The 23,469-nt window shown below is 36.9% G+C and overlaps 1 pseudogene; it reads left to right on the top strand.

Annotated features, from left to right (window-relative positions):
- Positions 1 to 250: 250 nt before the first annotated feature.
- LOC138159620 (farnesyl pyrophosphate synthase pseudogene) lies at positions 251 to 1,334 on the top strand (annotated as a pseudogene).
- Positions 1,335 to 23,469: the final 22,135 nt, after the last annotated feature.

Genomic DNA, 23,469 nt, shown 5'->3' on the forward strand with positions numbered 1-23,469 from the left:
TATTTCATTGGTTGTCTCCTTTGCTCTTACCCTCTTGCATAAATCTAAGTTTATAAGGTGATACTGACTCTTTGAAAACTTTCCATTATACTGTATGATTTTCTAATATTTAATTTTTCAAAGACATCAATATTCTTTAATATGAAGACATAAAATGGCAGAATAATATTGATATTACAATGATGAACTTTCTTTTTTCAAGGAGAGAATTGGAGTTCATTTTTTTTCTCCCCCGCATACACCCAGAAAAGATTGGCTGCTTCCAAGAACCAGAATGAACAGAGATCAGAAATCAGTTTTTGCCCAAGACAAGCAGGACTTTGTCCAGCATTTCTCCCAGATTGTAAAGATCCTGACAGAAGATGGGATGGAGCATCCTGAGGTGGGAGATGCCATAGCCAGGCTCAAGGAGGTCCTAGAATACAATGCCCTTGGGGGAAAATACAACCGAGGCTTATCAGTGCTCATGGTATTCCAGGAGCTGGTAGAACCCCAGAAGCAGAATGCTGACAATCTACAGAGAACACTAGCAGTGGGCTGGTGTGTGGAACTGCTCCAGGCTTTCTTCCTAGTAACAGATGACATCATGGATGCTTCTCTTACCTGCCAGGGACAGCCATGCTGGTATAAGAAGCCTGGCATTGGCTTAGATGCCATCGATGATGCCATGTTGTTGGAAGCCTGTATTTACTGCCTCCTGAAGCATTACTGACATGGGCAGCCCTATTACATGAACATCATCAAACTTTTCCTACAGAGCACTTAAAAGACAGAGATTGGCCAAACCCTTGATCTTATCCCAGCCCCTCAGGGCAAGGTTGATATTACCAGTTTCACTGAACAGAGAAATAAGACCATTGTCAAATACAAGACAGCTTTGTACTTCTTCTAGTCACCATTTGCTGCTGCTATGTACATGGCAGGCACAGATAGGGAGAAAGAACATGCCAATACCAAGAACATCCTTCTGGAGATAGGGGAATTTTTTCAGATTCAGGATGATTACCTTAACCTTTTTGGTGACCCCAGTGTGACTGGCAAGATTGGTACTGACATCCAGGACAACAAATCCAGCTGACTGGTGGTGAAGTGCCTTCATCTGGCATCATCTGAGCAAAGAAAGATGTTGGAGGAGAATTACAGACAGAAAGATCCAGAGAAGGTTGCCAAAGTGAAGGAACTGTATGAGGAACTTGAATTGCCTGCTCATTTCACCAAGTTTGAAGAGGAAAGTTACAGTAGACTGATGGGGCTCATTGAGAAGCATTCATCACCCCTTCCCCCATCTATCTTTTTTGGAAAGGGCAAAAAAGATCTACAAACATCAGAAGTGACCAAGGAATTGGACATGAGGAGGGAGGCAAGGAAGGCACGGCACACCATGTGTGGAGTTGGGAAAGGATGTAGTCTCAATAAATTACGGCTCTTTAAAAAAAATGTTCATTTTTTCCCCAATGTGGAAAAGTCCAACCACTTTTGAATGACAATGGATCTTATTTGAAGATGATGTGTTTTGGGGTTAGTAATATATAAAGTAAAAATGAATGTATAGTTGAATTTGCTACCTCACAGCATGGTTGTGAAGAAAGCACTTTGTAAGCCTGAAAAAGCATTTTGGAAATGTTATTATTAGAAGAGGTAAAACATGAATACAAATAATGATGCTACAAGATAGTATAAGGTGAGTTCTTCATGATTAGTAGATATATATTGAGATACAGGTAGTATATGAATGCTGATTAGGATACATAGAGAAAACCTAATAGAGGATGGAACATGAAAAATTGACATTAAGGAATCAATGGTACTTGAGCATAACATCATAGAATTAAAACTTGGAGGAATCTTAGAGGACTACAAGTCTATATCCTCAGGGACGTCTGGGGGTAGAGTCAAGATGGCAGTGCAGAGAAAACACTCAGTTCAGCTCTCCTAATTGTCCCCTCCAAAAACTGTAAAATAAGGCTTCGTATTAAAATCTGGAGTGGCAGAACCAAGAAAAGGTCAAAGTGAGAAAATTTTACAGTCCAAGACAAAGTGGGAGGTCAGATAAAAATATATGTGACAGAGGAGTAGAGATGAAGAGAAGCCCACATGAATGAAACACCAGTGTGGGAACCTGACTGTGGCTACAGAAATGTCATTTGGAACTCTCAAGCAGAGATAATAAGGTGACCTGACAACTTGTTACAAAGGGATTACAGGGATTTTCTGTGCTAGCACTGGATAAAGGACTGGACACTGTTTGGCAAATCTATTGTCTATAACCACTTCTGGTTCATAGTTCAAGGGTGGAGAGAAGGACATATGGTCAAGAGGAAATGAGACCCTGAGATGGATCTGTTTAACAATTCCATTTCCTATATGTACTTCTGAATAAAAAATCATTAGAAGAAAGGGGCATTTTTATGAAGAGTGATTTGTTATGCTTGAGTGAAAGCATAAATTTTGATCTGAAGAGACTAGGAGCCTTGAGGACCATTTTGGTTGAAATCTCAAGGGATCAAGGGTTCTTGCTAAGTAAGGATAAGTGTGCAGGACAGAAGAGTAGTAACTGTAATTCTCTACAGATCATAATACCTCATGAACTTTAAAATTTCCCCAAACCCAGAACTAGTATTGAAAACATAATACATAAAGTATAAAAAATATATATAAATAAAGTATAAAAAAATCTGAAGCTTAAGACAATGACCCTTTCTCCCCCATTCTGGGGGAAAAAATCCAATTTAATATAAAATTAAAAGACAAAAAATAGGAAGGAAAAATGAGAACCAAATATAAAAATCTGACCATAAAAAGCTACTGTTGTGGCAGGAAAAATCAAGTCAAAAACTCAGGGGAAGACAATAAAGTAAAAACAGCTATAGTCAAACCATCAAAGATGTAATGAGAATTGAATACAAGCCCAATAATAGCTCTGAGAAGAGGTAAAAATGATATTCAAAATCAAATATAAGGGGTAGGGGCAATAAATAAAAAAATCAAAGAAAGAAAATTATGAATAGTTACTTAAAAGCTTGGCAAAACAGGCATGAAATTCATTGAAGAGGTTACCCCCAATCCCCCCCAAAAAAAATAAACATAGAATTGACCAAATGGGAAAAGGCACAAAAATTTACTTATGAAACTAACTTCTGAAAAAGCAGAACTGCCAAATTGAAAAAAGAGGTGCAAAAACTCAGTGAAGAAGATTATTCCTTTAAAATTAGAATTGGCCAAGTAGGAGCTAGTGACTTTATGAAATGTTAAGAAACAATAATACAAAGTCAAAAGAATTAAAATAAAAGAAGAAAAGTGAAATATCTCATTGGAAAAATAACTGACCTGGGAAAGATATCAAGTAGAGACAATTTAAGAATTACTAGGCTACCTGAAAGTCATGATCAAAAAGCCTAGACATCATAATTCAGGAAATTTTCAAGTAAAACTGTCCCAATATTATAGAATGAGAGGGCAAAATTGGAATAGAAAATATTCACAAACACTACCTAAAAGAATTCCACCTTCCCCCCCCCCAAAAAAAAAAATCCAAAGAATATTGTAGCTAAATCCAAAGATACCAGGTCAAAGAGAAAATATTTTAACCAGCCAGAAAGAAACTATTAAAATACTGTGGAGACACAGTAAGGATTACACAAGATTTAGCAGCTAGCCGGTTAAAAGATTGGAGGGATTGGAATATAATATTCCGGAAGGCAAAAGAGCTGGGATTGCAACCTACCAAGCAAACATGAGTATAATCTAATCCATCAAAGACATTATCATTATAAACACAATTAGAAGAATGAGAAAACAAACTGGACATGGAAGTGAGTTGATTATGTGGGATAATGAAAAGAAATGGAAAAGTGAGAAAAAGTGGTACCCTGGGAATAGGGAGAAAGGAAAAAAAAGAACAGGGAAAACTATCTTACATAAAAGATACAGTTAAGAAAGAGGATTTTGGGTTTTTTGGGAGTCTTTTTTTATAGTGGATGGAATAATAAGTGGGATGGAGGCAATACTTAAGCTTCACTTATCTATATTCATTCAAAAATGAATGTGTGTTATATTTAAGCATTTTTAAAAATTTTTCTCTTTCTTTGTATATTTTCTTTTGTACCATATTTAATATGGAAATATTTTGCATTACTGATAAAGTATAACTCCTGAGAAGCCAAGATAAAAGATACTTTCCAATGCGAAAGGAATTTTTAAAATAGTGTCAAAAGTTTTCACAAAGTCATGGAGAGTAAGACCTGAAAAGAAATTGCTGCTGGAAGTAATTGATTATCTTGAACACAGAGACTTAAATACACTAGTGAAGAGAAAAAGAAGATATAAGGAAATTGAAAAGAGAATGGGGAGTAAAAAAAGTGCAGAGGTGATCACCTTTTAAAAACTGTATAGCAGTGAATGGGAGCAGAAAGAGTGGAATTGTAAATAAATAAAAGAGGAAACAAGGAATTTTGATTTGTTTTTAAAGGATTGAGGAGAGCTGACCTTATATTCAGGATTATGGAAAAGGGCAAATGGAGAGGGTCAGACTGAAGATGCAAAAAAAGAGGAAATTATCAAATTAAAAATAAGTGAGGATTATTAGATATAGGTTAAAAAGCTATCTCTCATTTAGTGTTTTGACCTTGAGCAAAGTCACATTAGCTTTCTAGTCCTCAGTTTCTGGATTTGTAAATGGAGGATGATTGCTATGTTATAATACCTTTATGAGGTCTAAATTCTAGAGCTTTGTGAAATGCCATTCCAGTGATGTTTTCTCTCTCTTTTTTTTTTATGGATAGCATTTCAGCAATGCAAACCTCCAGAATCAAGTGTCAGAGGAAGCAGAGGCAAAATACTAGAGAAAAAGCAGCAACTCGCCTGAGCTCTCCAGTAAACCCCAGGAGACACCTTTAAATAGTGACTTAAAATAATTCCTGAAGCTGTGGAACCTGCAAAAGGATAGGGTGAAATAATTTTTTGGTCAAAGATAATTTAGAAAATCAACAGGAAAGGTCAGTGGCACCTGAGTTAGGGTGGAGCACATTCTAACTCAGGTCAAACAAGTGCAGATGAGGCCCCAGCAAAGTAGGAGCAGACCTTGGGAGCCACTGAATGAATAGTGACAGTGGCTATTTCTGGAGCTCTCAGTCCACAGATGGTAAAGGGGTTGACTAGCTGATCATAAGGGGATTACAGGCATCCTTTTGCTGTCACTGGGGGAAAGATTCTGTTGCTCTCTGCATACTCAGATCTACAGTATAATCCCAGGGGGCAGTTCCAAGGCAAGGAGGAGCACTAGCACATTGGAGCTTGAAGTCTCACTGGACAAAGTCCCTTGTCACAGATCCAGGGCTGAAAAGAGTGCCTATGGTCATTCACAGATCAGACTACAGGCCAGGAGACTAGTAAACACTCCTCTTCTTAGATCACACCACCTTGAAAGAACTGAAAACTTACAAGTTCCTAGAAGTATCTCTGAAAATAGCTTCACAAAAACCCTGAAGTTTAGGACAGTTTGCCCTCCACCCTGGAAGCAAAGCTTCAGATTCACCAAAAGTTAAAAGTCAAGAAACAGAATGAAAAACAAGCAAAAAATAGGGAAAAAAACCTGACCAAAGAAAGTTACTATGATAAAAAAGGGAAGATCAAAACACACACTCAGAAGAAGATAACTTAGTCAAATAATCTAAAGACACCAAGGGAAAAAAAAAAAGAATTGGTCTTAGGCAATGGAAAAACTCAAAAAGTATTTTGAAAATCAAGTAAGAGAGGGGGCACAGTCAAGATGGTGGGGTAGAAACAGGAAGACCGCGGGTCTCCAGCTTCCATCTCCCCCAATTCATGTAAAAGGTGACTCTGAAGAAATTTTGGAGCTACAGAAAACACAAAATGACACAGAGAAGCTAATCTCCCACATCAGACAGCCCAGCAGGCCATCAGCAAGCCTCCAGGGTAGCACTCTGGGAGCCCATCCCAGCACCAGCTGAAGGATTTGGCCCCAGGGTGGGCCTGACAAACCACTGGCTGGAGGGACATCAGATCACCAGCAGCTTTAGCGGTTTCCAGAATTATCCACACATATATGACAAAGTAAGGGCAATATGGACTTTGGGATCCAGTAGTTGGGAGTGCTACTACATTTGCCCCCCAGGAAAAAAGCAGCTAAGGCACAGAGGCCCTGCAGCTGGAGCACATATGGCTGCTTCAGCTCCTGGGCTGCAGATTTTAGGGGGAACAAATGACCATTCTGAGGTAAAATCATTCTTGCTTTAACCTGCTTGGATCTGGATTGTGTTCTAGGGTCGAGGTCCTAGTGTGTGCAACCAGCTTGCCAGAGCATGTGGAGGCTTCAAAGAAGGCATCCAACTAATAGCTTCAGTAGCTGAGAAATCCCCAGCATTTGGGATGAAGCTACCCTATCTGGTAGCAGAGTCCTACTGTGGCAAAAAGCCCAAAAGTCAAGTAATTGAGTGGGAACATGAGAAAATGAGGGAAGCAAAGTAAACAGAGCAACCGAACTTTACACTCCTACTTTGGGGACAAAAAGGATCAAAGCATGAAATAGGAGGAATACAGTGAAGTCAGAACTCCTGCACCAAAAGCTTCAAAGAAAAATATAAGCTGGTTATAGGCCATTGAGGACCTTTAAAAGGATTTTGAAAAGCAAATAAGGGAAGCACAGGAAAAATTGGGAAGATAAATGAGAACAATGAAAGGAAATTATGAGAGTCAAAAACCTGACTGAAGAAAATAATACCTTAAAAAATAGACTAACTCAAAGGGCAAAAAAGGCTCAAAAAGGCAATGAGGGGTAGAAATCCTTAAAAAGCCAAATTTGTCAGATTGAAAAAGAATCTCAAGAGCTCACTGAAGAGAATCATTAGATTGGAGCAAAAGAAAGCTAGTGACTGAGAAAACAAGATACTATTAAACAGATCCAAACAAATGAAAAATATAGAAGGCAATGTGAAATACCTTATTGGAAAAACCACTGACCTGGAAAATAGATCCAGGAGAGATAACTTAAAAAATATTGGATTACCTGAAAGTCATGATCAAAAAAAGAAACTTGAAATATTCTTCAAGAAATTCTCAAGGAAAACTACCCTGATGTTTTAGAGCCAGAGGACAAAATAGAGGTTGAAAGAATCCACCAATAATCTCCTGAAAAAGATACCAAAAAGAAAACTCCTAGGAATATTATAGCCAGCTTCTGGAATTCCCAAATCAAGGAGAAAATATTACAAGCAGCCAGGAAGAAACAATTTTAATATTGTGGAAACACAACCAGGATAACAAAAGATCTGGCAGCTGAGGGACTGAAGGGCTTTGAATATGATATTCCAGAGGTCAAAGGAGCTGGTATTAAAATCATTAATCACCTACCCAGAAAACTGAATATCATGTTTCAGGGAAAAATATGGTCATTTGGTGGACTAGAGGACTTTCAAGAATTCTTGATGAAAAAAAAAAAGCATAGTTGAACAAAAAATTTGACATTCAGATGCAAGAAGCAAGAGAAGCATTATGAGGTAAACATGGAAAAGAAATCATAATGAAATTATCAAAGTTGAAATAAATATATTCCTACATGGAAAAATGATAATTGTAACTGATGAAACTTTTCTCAGTATTAAAATAGTTGAAGGGAATAGAAATATATATATATAGGCATATGAATACATATGTGAATGTGTGTATATGTGTTTACAGGCATACATAGAGTGTACAGAACCAATTTAATAGGAAGGGATGATACTTATTAGGTGAAATTAAGAGGTGAGAGGGGAATAAAATGAGAGGAGATGGGAAGAGACAGATTGGGGTAAACTATCTCATATAGAAGAGGCAAGGGAAAATGGTTACAATGGAGGGGAAAAACAGGAAGGTAAAAGGGAATAGGTCAACCTTATTTTCATTGAATTTGGCTTAGGGAGGGAATGACATAAACCCTAAATAGGGTATCTCACCCTACAAGAGAGTAGGGTGGAAGGCTGAGAGAGGGGGGAATGAAGGAAGGGAGGGCAGGCTGTGAGGGAAGGATGGTGTAAGCACCCAGTTTGGGAAAGGGACAGGATCAAAGTAGAGAATAGAACAAGTGGGAGGTGGGATAGGAGGGAGGGAAATAGAGTCAGTTTTTAACAATATATCCACTAAAGAAATGTTTTGCATAGCTACACATGTGCAAACTATACTGTTTTGCTTATCTTCCCAGTAAGGGTGGGTGATAAGGGAAGAAGGAAATTAATCTGGAACATCTGAAATTCCAGCTAAGGCTTCACCTTATATACCTATTAACTCCTCCTTGTTCTTTCCCTTCTTGTTTCATCAGCAGCTTCCTGTTATGTCAGCAACAGGGGTTCATACCTTTTGTTTCTTAACAGAGACTTGATATAATTAATTCGAAACTAGGTGCTAAGTACCTGTTACCTTTGCCAATACAAAAGGATCAAATTATATTACTATCACAACATTGAAAACTAAAAATATGTAAATAAAAATACCACCTTAAAAATAGAATGGGTTAAATGTTATCATTTGGTACCCCTCCAAAACAACAACAACAACAACCATGAAGCAGAATTGACCAAATGGAAAAAAGAGGCACACAAATTAAATAAAGGAAAAATCTTCTTAAAAAGAAGAATTTGGAAAATGGGAAAAGAGGTACAAAAGCTCAATGAAGAAAATAATTCCTTAAAAGTTACATTAATCAAGTGGAAGCTAATGACTTTAAAAGAAATCAAGAAACAATAAAATGAAACCAAAAGAATTTAAAAAAAAATAGAAGACAACATGAAATATCTCATTAGAAAACACAACTGACCTAGAACATAGATCCAGAAAAGATAATTTAAAAAAAATATTCGACTACCTGAAAGCCATGATCGAAACAAACAAAAAAAAGAGCCTTTACATGATGTTTCAAGAAATTATCAAGGAAAACTGCCCTCCTATTCTAGAATCAGAGGGTAAAATAGAAACTAAAGAATCTACCAATAACCTCCTGAAAGAGATGTAAAAATGAAATCTGCTAGGAATATTGTAGTCAAGTTGCAGAACTCCCAGATCATGGAAGGAATATTGCAAACAGTCAGACATAATCAATGCAAGCACCTTGGAGCCAGGCAAGATACTATTTAGCAAGTCAAAATTTAGCAGCTTTTACATTAATGGATGACTTGGAATATGATATTCCAGAGGGCAAAGGAATTAGGATTACAGTTACAAATCACCTACCCAGTAAAGCTTAGTACAATCCTTCAGGGGGAAAATGGACATTCAATGAAATGGAGGACTTTCAAGAACTCTTAATGAAAAGACCAGAGTTGAATAGAAACTTAAATTTTTAAATACAAGATTTTAAAAAAGAGTGAAAAGGTGAACAGGAAAGGAACTTAATTAGGTTAAACTTTTTGTATTTCTATGTGGGAAGATGATACTTGTAACTCACAAAACCTTTGTCATTATTAGTGCAATTAGAGGTATAAATAGACAGAGGGCAGAGGTGTGAGTTGAATATGAAAGGATGATATTGGATGAAAAATAAAATTAAGGGGTGAGAAAGAATAATTCACTGGGAGAATCAGAAATGGAGGTGTAGAATGGCATACATTTTCTTACATAATAGAGATGAGAAAAAAAAAAACTTTTACAGTGGAGGAGAAAATGGGAGAGATGGGGAGGGGAGGGAGTCAACCTTTCTCTCATCAGAATTGGTTCAAAGAGGAAATAGCATACATACTCAATTTGAAGTAGAATTCTACCTTTCACAGAAAGTAGATGGAGAAGGGGATAAGAGAAGGGGGAAGGACTGACATAAGGGAGGACAGATTGTGGGAGGGGGTTGTCAGAAGCAAAATACTTTTGAGGAGGGATAGAGAGAAAGGAGAGAGAGAGAATGGAATAAATGGGGGTAGGTTGGATGGAAATATACTTAGTAATCATAACTGTGAAAAAAAATGAAGCAAGTTTCTCTGATAAAGGCCTAATTTATAAACACATAGAGAACTGAGTCAAATTTATAAAAATAGAAGCCATTTCCCAATTGATAAATGATCAAGGGATATGAAGAGTTTTCAGATGAAGTAATCCAAGCTATGTACAGCCATATGAGAAAGTGCTCTAAAGGACTGGAGGAATGGAAATTGAAACAATTCTCAGGTGCTACCTCATACCTATTAAATTGGCTAGTAGGACAGAAAAGGAGAATGATAAATAAATGTTGGAGGAGATGTTTGAGACATTGATGCATTGTTGGTAGAGTTGTGAAACTTATGCAACCATTCTTTAGAGCAATTTGTAATTATGCGTAAAGAGCTATACAATTATGTATACTCTTTGACCTAGCAGTACCCACTAGTAGGTCTGTATCTAAAAAGATAAAAAACAAAAGTGTAAAGGACCTACATGGATAGAAATACCTATAACAGCTCCTCTCTGGTGGCAGAGATTTAGAAATTGGGAGGATGACTATCAATTGGAGAATGGATAAATAAATTGTGCCATGTGATCATGAGGGAATACTATTGTTCTATAAGAAATGATGAGCTGGGTGCTCTCAGAAAAACCTGAAAAAACTTAAATGAGCTGATGTAAAGTGAAATATATTGTGGGGGTGGCCAGGTAGCACAGTGAGTAAGAGCACCGGTTCCAGTGTTGAGAAGACCTGGAGATCGAATCCCGGGCTCAGACACTTAGCACCACCCAGAAACACCTGGCCGTGTAACCTTGAGCAAGTTAACCCCAATTGCTTAGGGGTGGCCAGGTGACTCAGCGAGTAAGAGCACCGGCTCCAGTGTTGGGATGACCTGGATCAAATCTGGGCTCAGATACTCAGCACCACACCCAGAAATAACTGGCCGTGTAACCTTGAGCAAATTACTTAACCCCGATTGCTTTAAAAAATATATATATATATATATACTGTGCACAAAGTAAAAGCAATATTGTAAGATGATTAGCTATGAATGACTTAGTGATTTTCAGCAATATAATGATCCAAGACAACTCTGAAGGATTTGTGATGAAAAATTTGATCCATCCCCAGACAAAGACCTGATGTTGTCTCAATGCAGAATGAAACTTTTCTTTATTTTTTCTTGAAGATCCCTTTTTGGTCTACATTTTCTTTCACAGCATGATTAATATGGAAATAAGTTTTGCATGACTACACATGTATAACCTATATCAAATTGCTTGCATTATCAATGGCAAGGAAGAGGAGGGAGAAATAGAGAAAACTGGGAACTTAAAGTTTCAAAAATGAATGTTAAAAATTGTTTTTACATGTAATTGAGAGAAATAAAACACTAAAAAAAATTGAAAACTCCTTATAAACTATACTCTATGTCTAAATTTACCTTGCCCCATCCTGACACCAAATATATAAGATAACCCTCCAAATTGACTTTCCCAGAATAAGATTTGATAACCACTTATATTCAGCCTTCCTAATAGGTCTATTTGAGAGGCTCAAGGGTGCTTCAAGACACCAAAGGTCAATAATATGTATAAGCTCAGTGATCCATAAACTAAAACACATTTGAGTAGATTTTGGCACAGCTCAAAAGATGCATGGAACACTGAACATTTGAAAGAGGTCACATGCAAGGAAGAAACATTTCACATTCAGATCTGTTAATCTTAGAATTTTATACTTCGCTTAATGTTTGTTTCAGTATTCATCTTAGGCACAAATGCATGAGCCAAAAATGTCATTATGTTGTGTTGGTGAATCTTCTTAATTAAGCAGTTTTGTCACATTGATAGTATAGAATTTTATAGCAGGAAGATTCCTTTGGGCAGTAAGTGTTAAAAGATAAAAGGTTGAAAATGAAAGTGATTCTAGGATTATAAAATCATACATTTAAATTTGGCAATGGCATCAAATGTTATCTAGTCCAATTCAATAATTTTATGGGTGAAGAACTGAGCTTCAGAGTAAATAAATGACTTGTCCAAGGCCAGATAGCCAGTTTTAGGATAGCAGTGAATGGCAGGTAATGAAGCAAGAGAGGTAAACTGGTAACATCTGTGCTCAGCAGTTTGAGGATTACATTCATCTCTGAATCACGAGTTGACTTCAGCTAGATAATTAGAAGAAAAAAGGGTCTCACAGTGCTAGTGTTTAGAAATGAACCCTGACCACTCTATTTTGGATGAATATGCATCTCTGGACTTGAGTTGGAGAGATTCAGATGAGGGTCTTGTTATAAAAGACAAATCTGTCTACATGGGTTGGCTGGGTATTTCTAAGGGTTAACTTCTTCTCTGAGTGACTCACTGAATTTCCCTTACCTTCCTCTTGACAGGTTTATTAGGTGAGTGGGTGGAGATTGGACTGAAGTGCAGCCTAATGTTGCTGAGTTTCCTGAATTCTGGCCATATCCTATACCATTTGGGTGTAATCTGTGATAATATTGCACTTCCTAATCAGTAGAGGCCACATTCATGATACATGTGTTCTGGGTTCATTGTTTCTCACCAAAGTGAATTTTGTATAAAGTATCATTTATATACTTCAGAAGCCTGATGATTCTATGTTAAAAATGACAGGCTTTAAATGATGGAGTTGGTACAAAACCCCACAATTTCCCATTTCTCTAATATCTTCAAGCAATCCTAATTATTTGTTTCATTTGTTTTTTTTTTCTTTCTATTCTGTCACATATTGAACTTTCTGTGTTCTACTGCATATCAAAAACTTCATAAAAATCAGAAATGTCCAAAAGCAGAAGAGACCACCTGGAGGAAGGGAGAAATATATATATATATATATATATATATATATATATATAGAGAGAGAGAGAGAGAGAGAGAGAGAGAGAGACAGAGACAGAGACAGAGACAGAGACAGAGACAGAGACAGAGACAGAGAGACAGAGACAAACAGAGACAGAGAGACAGAGAGACAGACAGAGAGACAGAGACAGAGAGTCAGAGATAGAGAGACAGAGAGAGAGACAGAGAGAGACAGAGAGAGACAGAGAGAGACAGAGACAGAGAGAGAGACAGAGAGAGAGACAGAGAGAAGCAGAGACAGAGAGAGAGAGACAGAGACAGAGTGACAGAGGCAGAGAGACAGAGACAGAGGCAAAGACAGAGATAGAGACAGAGAGAGACAGACAGAGAAAGAGACAAAGAGACGGACAGAGACAGAGAGACAGACAGAGATGGAGAGACAAAGAGACAGAGACATGACATTGTTATTTTACACATCAAGAAATTGTGACCTAGAAACACTAATTAACTTTAATGACAAACAGCTAATACATAGTCAAGCTGGGATTTGAACCCAATTCAAATTCTGAATTCACAGTTAATACTCTTTCTACTTTACCTTGTTATTTCATATTAATGAATGTGAAACTTATCTGAGTAATTTTATTTGGGATTCTTAGGATTTTTTTTTCATTCTAGGGGAGGAGAGGAAAGAACAAGTTGGACTAAATTCACAAAGTATATGAAAGACCCCAGGAAGAAAATCTAAGGAAAAGAAAAACAAACTCATTTTAAATAAATGGTATTGATTTTTCCAATGGTCTGACTGAGGCATCAGTCTAGGGGGACTCTAATTGGATCTATTATTCTTATTGGGTTATGGCATCAGAAAACATGGCTAACCCAATCGAACTTGGCATAACAAGGTGGCATGTTTGTCTCTGGAGAATTAACACAGAAAAAGTCACATTATTAAAAAGTGTGCTTTTCTTTCTGCTGACTCCAGTAACTTACCTAAAAGAAGAATGCTGGTTTTAATACATGGATTCACTGCTCATTTGCAAGTTATTGTATTTTTGTGGCTATGACAAACAGAAAGATAAAGAAAATATAAATATATTAAGGAGATCATGACAATTGCTCATCTGTAGCTGTTGTTCTAAAATCATTCACTATTTCATGTATGTGTATCCTATTGAATTACAAACTCCTTGATATTTTGGTTCAATTTTAGGAAAGGTAGTGAAAGTATTTGCAAAAAAAAAAAGATCTTGAGATTTATAGTGGAGTGGGGGTGGACCTTAGAGATAAACTTAATTAACACCCTCATTTCACCTATGAGGCAATGGAGGTCCAGAGAATGAAAATATCTTGCTCAAAGTCACATAGCTAGTAAGGATTAAATTTCTGGTCTTCTAACAACAGATCCAACATATTCTGATGAATAGTTGATGGAACTGGAAATGTTGAATTTGAAAAAAATACTTCAATGAAATCAATCAGTCTTCTTGTTTTTTGTAGAATTTGTAGAATCCTCATGCAAAAGAGATATTAGCATTAGTTTCCTCAGTTTGATAAAGAGAGGTAAGACAGACAGGTAGAACTTAGCTGGTGACAGACAAAAGATAAATTTTTGGTTGAATATGAGGAAGCCCTTCCTAACAGAATATTATAGGGCATTACCATAAGAGATAGTGTTTTCTCTGTCACTGAAGGTGTTTAAGTAGAGGCAGGATGATTTGTTTTGGGGACTACTAAAGGAATTCAATCTTTTAGTGATAATTGAACAATAGGAGCAAATGAAAGATTACAATTGTGGTAGAGAGTTGTACAACCACCAAATGAGACCAAGATCCATGGCAGTCCCTGTAAACTAGAAGTCAGAGGTGTCACAGGTTGCAAAATGAGGGTAAAGAGCTAACAAAATGAAAAAAAAGAGTTATTGTCCATATATATTTGTTTCCAACTCTTTGTGAAACCATTTGGGGTCTTCTTGGCAAATATACTGGAGTGGTTTGCCATTTTCTTCTCCAGTTCACTTTACGTATGAGGAAACTGAAGGAAACAGGGTTAAGTGAGTTTCCCAGGGTCACAGAGCTAATTAATGTCTGAGATCACATTTGAATCCATGAAGATGAGTCGTGCGGACTCTAAGCCTAGAATTCTACCCATTGCACCACCTAGATGTCCTAAGTAAGAAAAAAGAATGTGCAAATGAAATGAAAGTACTAAATGAGTTAATCAAAAGGCATAACCATAAAAAGAAAAGACGAACATAATCAGGGGTTATTTTTTAAACGTATGCCATGTAAGAAAAATCTAAGTTGCAGTCATGGAGAAATGTGAACTGAGAAATCTAAATCTGAAAACATAAATTTTGAAGAATTAAAAAAGAACCAGGTGTGGTTCTAAATTGGCCAGCATACATCTGGATTGTTATGTTCACTTCTGAAACCCAACTATTAAGAATAACATTGACAATCTGTAAGCTATCCAGAGAACAGGAATCAAGATGGTGAGAAGTCTCACAATGATGCTCTTTAACCATGTTACCAAAGTTAAGGCCCTATGTGTGGCCCAGGCCAGAAAAGAATGTAATTGAGAAATAGCTAAAAAAAATCAAAATATAATGTAATATAGATAATGTCAGAATTTGGTTTTCAAAGTCAATATGCAGCCTAAAAGGGGATTTTTTCTCAATGTGAATTTTGCCCAATTGGTCTACAAAAGTAATTACCAAAGAAGGATTGTTCTAGAAAAAAAAGTGAAGAGCATTATAAAAACTGTCATTAACGATATGAAAGATTATCAGGTGGAAAAATATTTAGACATGTTCTGTTTGTATTCAAAGGGTATAACTAATAGAAATGGTTGTCATTTGAAGAGAAGTAGATTTTAAGAGAGGGAAAAAATAAACAAAACTTCAGAACAAATATAACTATTTATATGTGAGATGAACTGAGATAAAAAAGAAAAAGTTCACCTCCACAAGAGAACTCAGGATAGAATCCAACTTGTAAGCAACATTTCATGTTAGGGAGGATATTCTTTGTAGAGCAGAAAAGGTATAGGTTAGATAAGATGACTGTGAGTTTCTTTCTTACTCTGAAATCCTATGACTGTATAAGCATTCTTTCTGAAAGTTGTCTTATCCTTGTCCAGCCTAACGTATTTAAATGGCAATGGTACAGAAACACAAATCCCTTATCTGGACTATACATTTGAGCACCGCATATTAAGAATAACCTTGACAATCTGGAAAGTACCCAGGGAACAAAATTCCAGATGAGGGATCTCAAAATAATGCTCTACATCTGTGAATGTAAAGCCTTAATCTTTGAGTTCTGATGTCCAAAATATGCATACACACACACACACACACACACACACACTAAAACAAGAACAAAAAAAATTTAAAAATTTGGATTTAATTACTTTCTCTTATATATTTTTCCAAAAAAGAACCAATAGTCATGTATAAACAGGAAATGCTTATTGTGAAAAGGAATTAATGAATTGCAGGTCTCTCATTATCATAGGCAATAAATAATGTAGTACGGGAATTTAAACTTCCCCTTATATTTTCAGTAAAATCTTTTAGTTCATTTTAATAATACCTAGTAATAAGAGTTGGCATGAATATAGCAACATTACTATGAGTTGGATATTAGAAGAATAAACTTCCCCACTTTACAGAAAAGAGAATTGAGGTTCAAAACAGGATAGTGACTTGCTCCAAGTTTCATTGCTTGTGGCAGAACCAAAGCTTTACCTCCTATGCTCTTACTCCAAGTCTTCTATTATTTCAACTGTTCAGTCCAGGCTGCCTCATAAAATTGTACACTAGTTCTGTCCTTGGCAAAGAGAAGGTTATTCAGAGATTTTATCAGTGAGAATTCCATTTCGATGAAAGGTGCTTGAAGCAGCAAGCTGAACTTGAGCAAAGGAATGACTGGTGACCAATGTCTGTGGCACAGGACCAAGGTTGTGTAATCACTAAATCCAACCCAAAATAAATTCCAATTATTGTAGCCTAATAGCATTGGTGGACAGATAGGTCATACAGACCTCATCATTTCAGGGCACTGAGGAAAAAGTTGGCATCACATTCTCTCTTGAGGAAAGGATTCTGACAGATTTTTCATGCCAAAGAAAAGGGCCCAGATGGAGTCCCATAGGACTATGCCATCTTCTTGGCTGGCCTACATGGCTGTCATTCTCTCACATCTGTCTCTTCAGAGAGAAGGAAAAATACCTCCCCATACCTCTCCTTCTAGCACGTCCCAAAATAATTTTGCTTTATGGACTAGTAGTTTTCTCAAAGAAGGTCTTAAAGCTACTTGATCTCTGTATCAAAAACAAACCTCTTCCTACAGGATGTCCGTTTTATTTCCTGTCTGCAGCAGGTGTTATTCTTCATAAATCTTGAACCAAAACTCTTAGAGCTTCTATAAAAAGCAAGGCTTTAGAGGTTTTATATATTTTTTCAGAGTAAATGGCATTAAGAAACTTGCTCCTGCACCTGCCTACTCTTGGAATTTGCATAAGTGTTCCTATCTCTACAAATGGAATATGGCATTTGGTTATGTTTAAAGAAAAAAAAAAGAGGCTGTGTCCATCTGTAAGGCATCTGCTGAAAGAGGCAAGCTCTCAGTTCTGCCTAATTACACACGCAAAAAAAAAGAATATATGACTTGGAATTTCATACTCAGTGAATTTAAAATGAAAAAAAGAGAGAGAGAGAGAATGGGTATAGAATTTTTTCCCCTAAATAGTATATGTCCACTTGGAAGGGTAACTAGCCATACTGTGTTTAGGCTATGTGAGAAAATTACTACAATATTGTTTAGAAACCCTCCTGTTATGTTGTATTCAAAATATATTACGTTGAAAAGATGTTAGGGTGAATCTAATGAGAATAGAATAGGAATTGATATAAAGAGCTACATGGCGTAAGGACTGGATTGGGGACTTGGAAATGATGGGTTACACATTTGATACTTAATATTTTGTGATCCTTGATAGGTCTGATAGCCTTTATGTAGCTTACTCTACCCCCTATATTTATCTATTTTTCATACATGGATCATATTTCCCATCAAAGGTGAGACTTGCTAAACTGGGAGATCCTTAGGCTGAAAAAAATCATGGATCCTTATCATATTGGCTAAAATACTATACTGTAGAGTCATAAAATTTGAAAGGTGGGGAAGACATTTATCTGCAATTTTTTTTGAGAATTCAGAATTAAGTAGGCATTCTAAGAGACAAGAAGGGGTCATTTACATCAACTCTACCTAAGGAGCTCAAGTGATAAGGTAATACTCCTAAAGAAGACAAATACACTTTTTCATCAGCTACAGTTGTTAGAAAATATATTAAACTTAAATCTGATTCTCTGATTTACACTTCATTTGATTTTGTGCTTCACTTAGTGTTTTTAGGAGGGTGTCTTTTGATTCGGTTGACCACTGGAAGTTGGTAGATGTTATGGATACATCCAAGAAAAAAGAAGAAAAGCAAGAAAAAAAATCATCAATGAAATACTCAGATAGCCAAAGGAATATGAGAAGGGAGTACATATGAAAGAGTAAGGCAGTTTTGTTAATATTGTGCAAAATGTAATAAATATTAAAATTATGCACAAGGCTAAAAAAAGTAAAAACTAAATGCACAAAGTTTTACTTCCCTACTTTTCATTGATACTGATATTAATACCCTCTCTTTTGCTGCCTTCTCTCTTCTGTGTAGGGAACCCCCCCCCCCACACACATACACATAATGTTATAGTTAATACAAATCAAAGAGTAAGGAGGATAGTCATAGGATTCCTCAATGACAAAAATAGCGTCAGAAGTTAGTCATTCTTCACTGATCTCTTTCATCTCAATTTTAAGTAAAATTCATAGCAGTTCTCAGTATGCACCAAGTTCTGGGCAACACTGACCATGGATTGCTATGTGTTCTAAATGAATTGAGGTTTGGTGCCAAATAGCCTTCACCAGTAGTGCTTTTTTTGGGCTCAATGCCACTTCTGTAGCTGGCATCATCACCATTTCCCAAAAGCAGTCTGCTGGAGAACCCCACTGGGCTACACTAAAAGGTTTCAACTAGAACTGTACTCAATATTCCTTAGGTTTGCAGAACAAAGTAGAGAAAGCAAGACATTTATCCTCTTTATTCTGGGCATAAGAGACAGTGGTTTCAGTACCAGTTCTTTATTTTAAAGACAGAGGTTTAAACCTAGCTTTTCCATATTCTACCTAAATGACATTAGGCAAATCACTTCAGCACTCTGGGTCTCAGTTTCCTCATCTGTAAAATTGGACAATTGGACAATTTGGCCTCTAAGTTCAATTTACATCTCAGTTGTGGAAATCAATTAATTTCTCTTCAATGCTTATTTTAAAAGGTTGTGATTGCATTGCGCTTTTTCCTGTCATATAACTTTTTTGAATTATATTCACCTAGATATCAACTAAAATCCCCATGTTTCTCTGTTTAGCATGAACTATTCTTTAACTCTACTTCTTAAATCTCATTGTCATGAGTGATGAGTAAGACGGAAAGGTCCACCTGGCAAACAATTAGTAAATCATAGAATCCTAAGGGGGAAAAAGCATTCCTGAAATGTCATGTATTCTAAATCCTACCTGAAAAGAAATTCCTTCTAAATTACTGAGAGTATACCTAACTTTTGCTCTAATATCTTTAATGATAGGACATTAATTACCATGTAAAGCATATTATTCCATTTTTTTCAATTTATACCTATTCATTACAATGTTCATTTATCAAACTGAAATTTGTCTCCTAAGTTTCTCACTGGATCTCCTTCTCAGGTCAAAATATTAAAAAAAATTTGGTCCCTTTTCCATGAACATTCATCCTGAATATTTAAAGACAATGATAATGCCTGCCTCCTATGTCATCTCTATCATAAACATTCTTAATTCCTTTGACTGTTGTGGACATATGAAAATTTCAAGTACTTTTATGATGTTCATCATGCCCTCAGGGATATAATCCTGCTTATTATGTGACAAACATAATGGTTGTAGTTGTCCTGATAAGGTCAAATGAACAAAATGAACATTACAATACACGGGACCATCTCTATATAAGTTTTATACATAATTTTCTCCAAAAAGCTTATATACTATTAACATGATTTTACTGTCCCAGTCTCTATTCTTAGAAGGATGAAAGAGTAAGCCAGAGACGAAGTGTCAGTAATCAGGTAGCCATTTAATTAATTAGTTAAACTATGAGGAACAGATTTGAAAATCAGGAATTGTGATCAGAATTATACTTTGCTAAAAAGAAGCAGAGATTATATACATAAATCAAAATGGGCATGTAGGGGGGTAGGTGGATTAAAAACAATATTTTCCAAGACTAGAGTAATTTCCTATGATCAGCCCACAAATTCTACAATACTAAGGTTGTGTGGTTTATCTTTTGTTTTTGAAGAGTACCACCAGCGAGTTGATGTTGTGACTTGTATAGAATTTAGACTAAGGCCTTTTCAGGTACTCACTTAGAGTGATCCAGATGGCTCTGGAAGAGAAAGTGAGGCTAGTGACCTTGCACAGCCATCCCTTACTCAAATAAAAAGCAACTACAAGTCGTGTCATCATTTCCCTGATGCCATGGTCCTCTTCACAAACGAAGGACAAATACCACCTGTGTTGGGAGTTGGTAATTGGGGAACTCAGCTCATCCTCTTCCTCTCCCTCTCCTTCTCCTTTCCAAATGAAGTAAAATTTTTGGCCAGAAACTGCCCACTTAACTTGGGATTCACTGGCTAGATTTCCTTCCTTCCTTCCTTCCTCCCTTCCTTCCTTCCTTCCTTCCTTCCTTCCTTCCTTCCTTCCTTCCTTCCTTCCTTCCTTCCTTCCTTCCTTCCTTCCTTCTTGCCTCCCTGCCTTCCTGCCTTCCTTCCTGAAACTCAGACTGGAACACAATAGATCCCTGACCACGCTGTATATCTAAACCCTCCTGGTTTATAGTGAATATCAATGATAACTGTTTCTCTTTGGAGCAGCCACCCTAAGGCTCTTCCCCTCCAAGCTTGAATTTTTTTTTCTTTTTTCTAATTAAAGGGGCCATCCCTTGACTCACTTCTTTATGTGGTCTATTCTATGAATGGGTGTTACCTCACTCTAACTGAGTACCTGAAAAGGCCTTAGCCTAAAAGGACCAGGGTCTCCCATTGCATCCTGGGTCATTTCCAGTCATCCTGATGAATATCTGGCCGCTTCCCCCAGATGACTCTGGAGGAGAAAGTGAGTCTTTTGACCTTGCACAGTCCTTCCTCACTCAAATCAAAGTCAACTGCAAGTCATGTCATAATTTCCCTGCTGCCATGGTCTTCTTAGAAAATAAAGACAAACAACACAACAATTGAATTGGATTTGAGGGAGGGGAGAGCTATGCAAAGTCACCAGCCTCACTTTGACCTCCAGAACCACCTGGGTCCACTGGTCAGATATAAATCAGGATGACTGGAGATGGCCCAGGATACAATGGGAAAATTTAACTTTTTTAAGCTCTTTCCAAATTCTCACTTTGAGTGAGAAAATGGCCATGGAGTTAATTGTACCATTGAAGAAGTGAGTCAAGGGATGGCCCCTTTAATAAAAACAAACAAAAACACTGGGAGGGGAAGATGCTCAGGCTTGCTGTATAAAAGGGAAACAATTACTATTTGCATTCACTGTGAGACAGGAGGGCCCCCAAAGTAACCATTAAGTGGTGTTTGGGCAGGGACCTATTGTTATCCAATCAATTAGATACAGGGTAAATTGGGTTTAAGGCATGGTCTTAGTGAAAGAAATCCAACCAGTAAACCCCAATAGAACTAGCCATCAAATTTTGCTTTCCTTTGGGCAGAATACCTTCAGATAAGGGTGGGATACCCCATTTCAGGAGGAAAGAGGAGAGGAGAAGCCGGCTTGCCCAACTGGAGTCAACCAGCTGGTTCCCATTTGGGTAGCTCAGACTACTTACAGGTTGTGGTTTGTCCTTTGTTCTGGAAGAGTCTGAAAGACTGTGACATCAGGGAGATGATGACATGACTAGTATTGAATTGGATTTGAATGAGGGAGGGTTCTGCAAAGTCACTATCCTTAATTTCTCCGCCAGAGCCATCTAGGTCCAGTGGCCAGATATAGATCAGGATGACTGGAGATGGCCCACGATGCCTTTTTAAACTTAAGTCTATATGTTGTCTGGATAAGATTTTAGGGCAGCCCATGACAGTCACTTAATAAATGTTTTTTGTATGTTAATGTAAAACACAAAAGGTTTTATATGTAATGTAATATAACTAATATGAGCAATATCATATACATGTGAGAAGAGAGCAAAGGCCTTGGCAAAGATAACAATACTTACAGAAATACAATCTGCTTACCCTATACTTTTCTACATGCCTGCTAGCATCTGGTCACACTGGCTTAATTGACGTTCTTTAAGCACAACCCTCCAACTCCCACCTGCCTTGACCCTGACTCTCCCCCATGCCTGGAATTCTCTTCTTCCTTCCCTCTACCTCTTGGCTCCCTTCAAGATTTAGTTCAAATCTTAGCTTGTACTGAAGGCCTTCCCCTCTGAGATTGACTTCCACCTATTCTGTATACATCGTCTTGAAGGTCTTAGTGCAGTTTTAAATTATTAAACCCAGTAAAAGTGATAAAAGACTGCCTGGGCCCTCAAGGAGCTCACAATCTTAAGGGAAAGGCAGCAGGCAAATAAATATGTACAAACTATGTACAGGATAACTAGGGGAAAAAATAAAAGAGGAAAGATACTAGAATTTAGAGTGGTTGGGGATGGTTTCTTGTAGAAATGTTTAAATGTTTCATGTGAGTATATCTTGTCAAGATTGTAGCTTCCTTGATTGTTGAGACTATATTGGATTTCTTTGGTAATTCTTCAGTGGCCCTCTTCTTATCTTTTCCTTCTCTACTATGTTACCACAGTAGTTATTCCAGAAATTTTGTTTGACTTCTTTAACCAAGATAAATATATTTAAGAGGTTCTTTTGAATAATTGGATTGTTAGGTATACTTATTCAAATCCAGCCTGACAAGCATTTCTCCAATGCTTGTTCCAAGCACTGTGCTAAACTCTATGGAGAGAAAGGCAAAAGAGTTCCTGATCTCAAGGAGATCGCATTATGATAATATTAAGGTAAAGGTGTCCTGAAGTTCTGTGGGAATAGCATTGCTCAAATATTTAGGGGTTGTTATTTAGTGAATCACAGGACCAGAGCACCACAGTCCTGTGATGGGATATGCTTTTTGATTCCCTTTACTTCAGGTGCAAAGCCAAAAGATGCCAGTGATTGAGAGCATTCTCAAAGTTTTGATTGGTTATTTCAAGCTGCACTTTAAGTCTGAATCAAGCTAGAAAAGGTAGTTGTGAAAATCAAATCTATTAGCATATTCATTGTACATATCATATCAATTATTATAAAAATGATAATTCCCTTCTCAATACCAAACAATTGTAGATATGTAACTAGGATTGATGGTACATAAAATTGTCATTATCTTGGTTTCCTATTTTGAAATTATTTCTATTGTTATTTTAATGCCAATCTCTGAATACTGTCCAGTATTACATTCCTCAACCTATGCATTAAAATCCTTATAATACCATTCTGGACTTTACATGAAGTAACAAATATTGTAGCAATTTTAAATATGTATTATCATTTATCAATTTTCCCCACCACCACTTTAATTTCTGAAGAGA

Source organism: Petaurus breviceps, unplaced genomic scaffold (genome assembly GCF_028583685.1).
Source record: "Petaurus breviceps papuanus isolate PSGF00001 unplaced genomic scaffold, PetGlider_PUasm1.0 176, whole genome shotgun sequence".
NCBI lineage: Eukaryota > Metazoa > Chordata > Mammalia > Diprotodontia > Petauridae > Petaurus > Petaurus breviceps.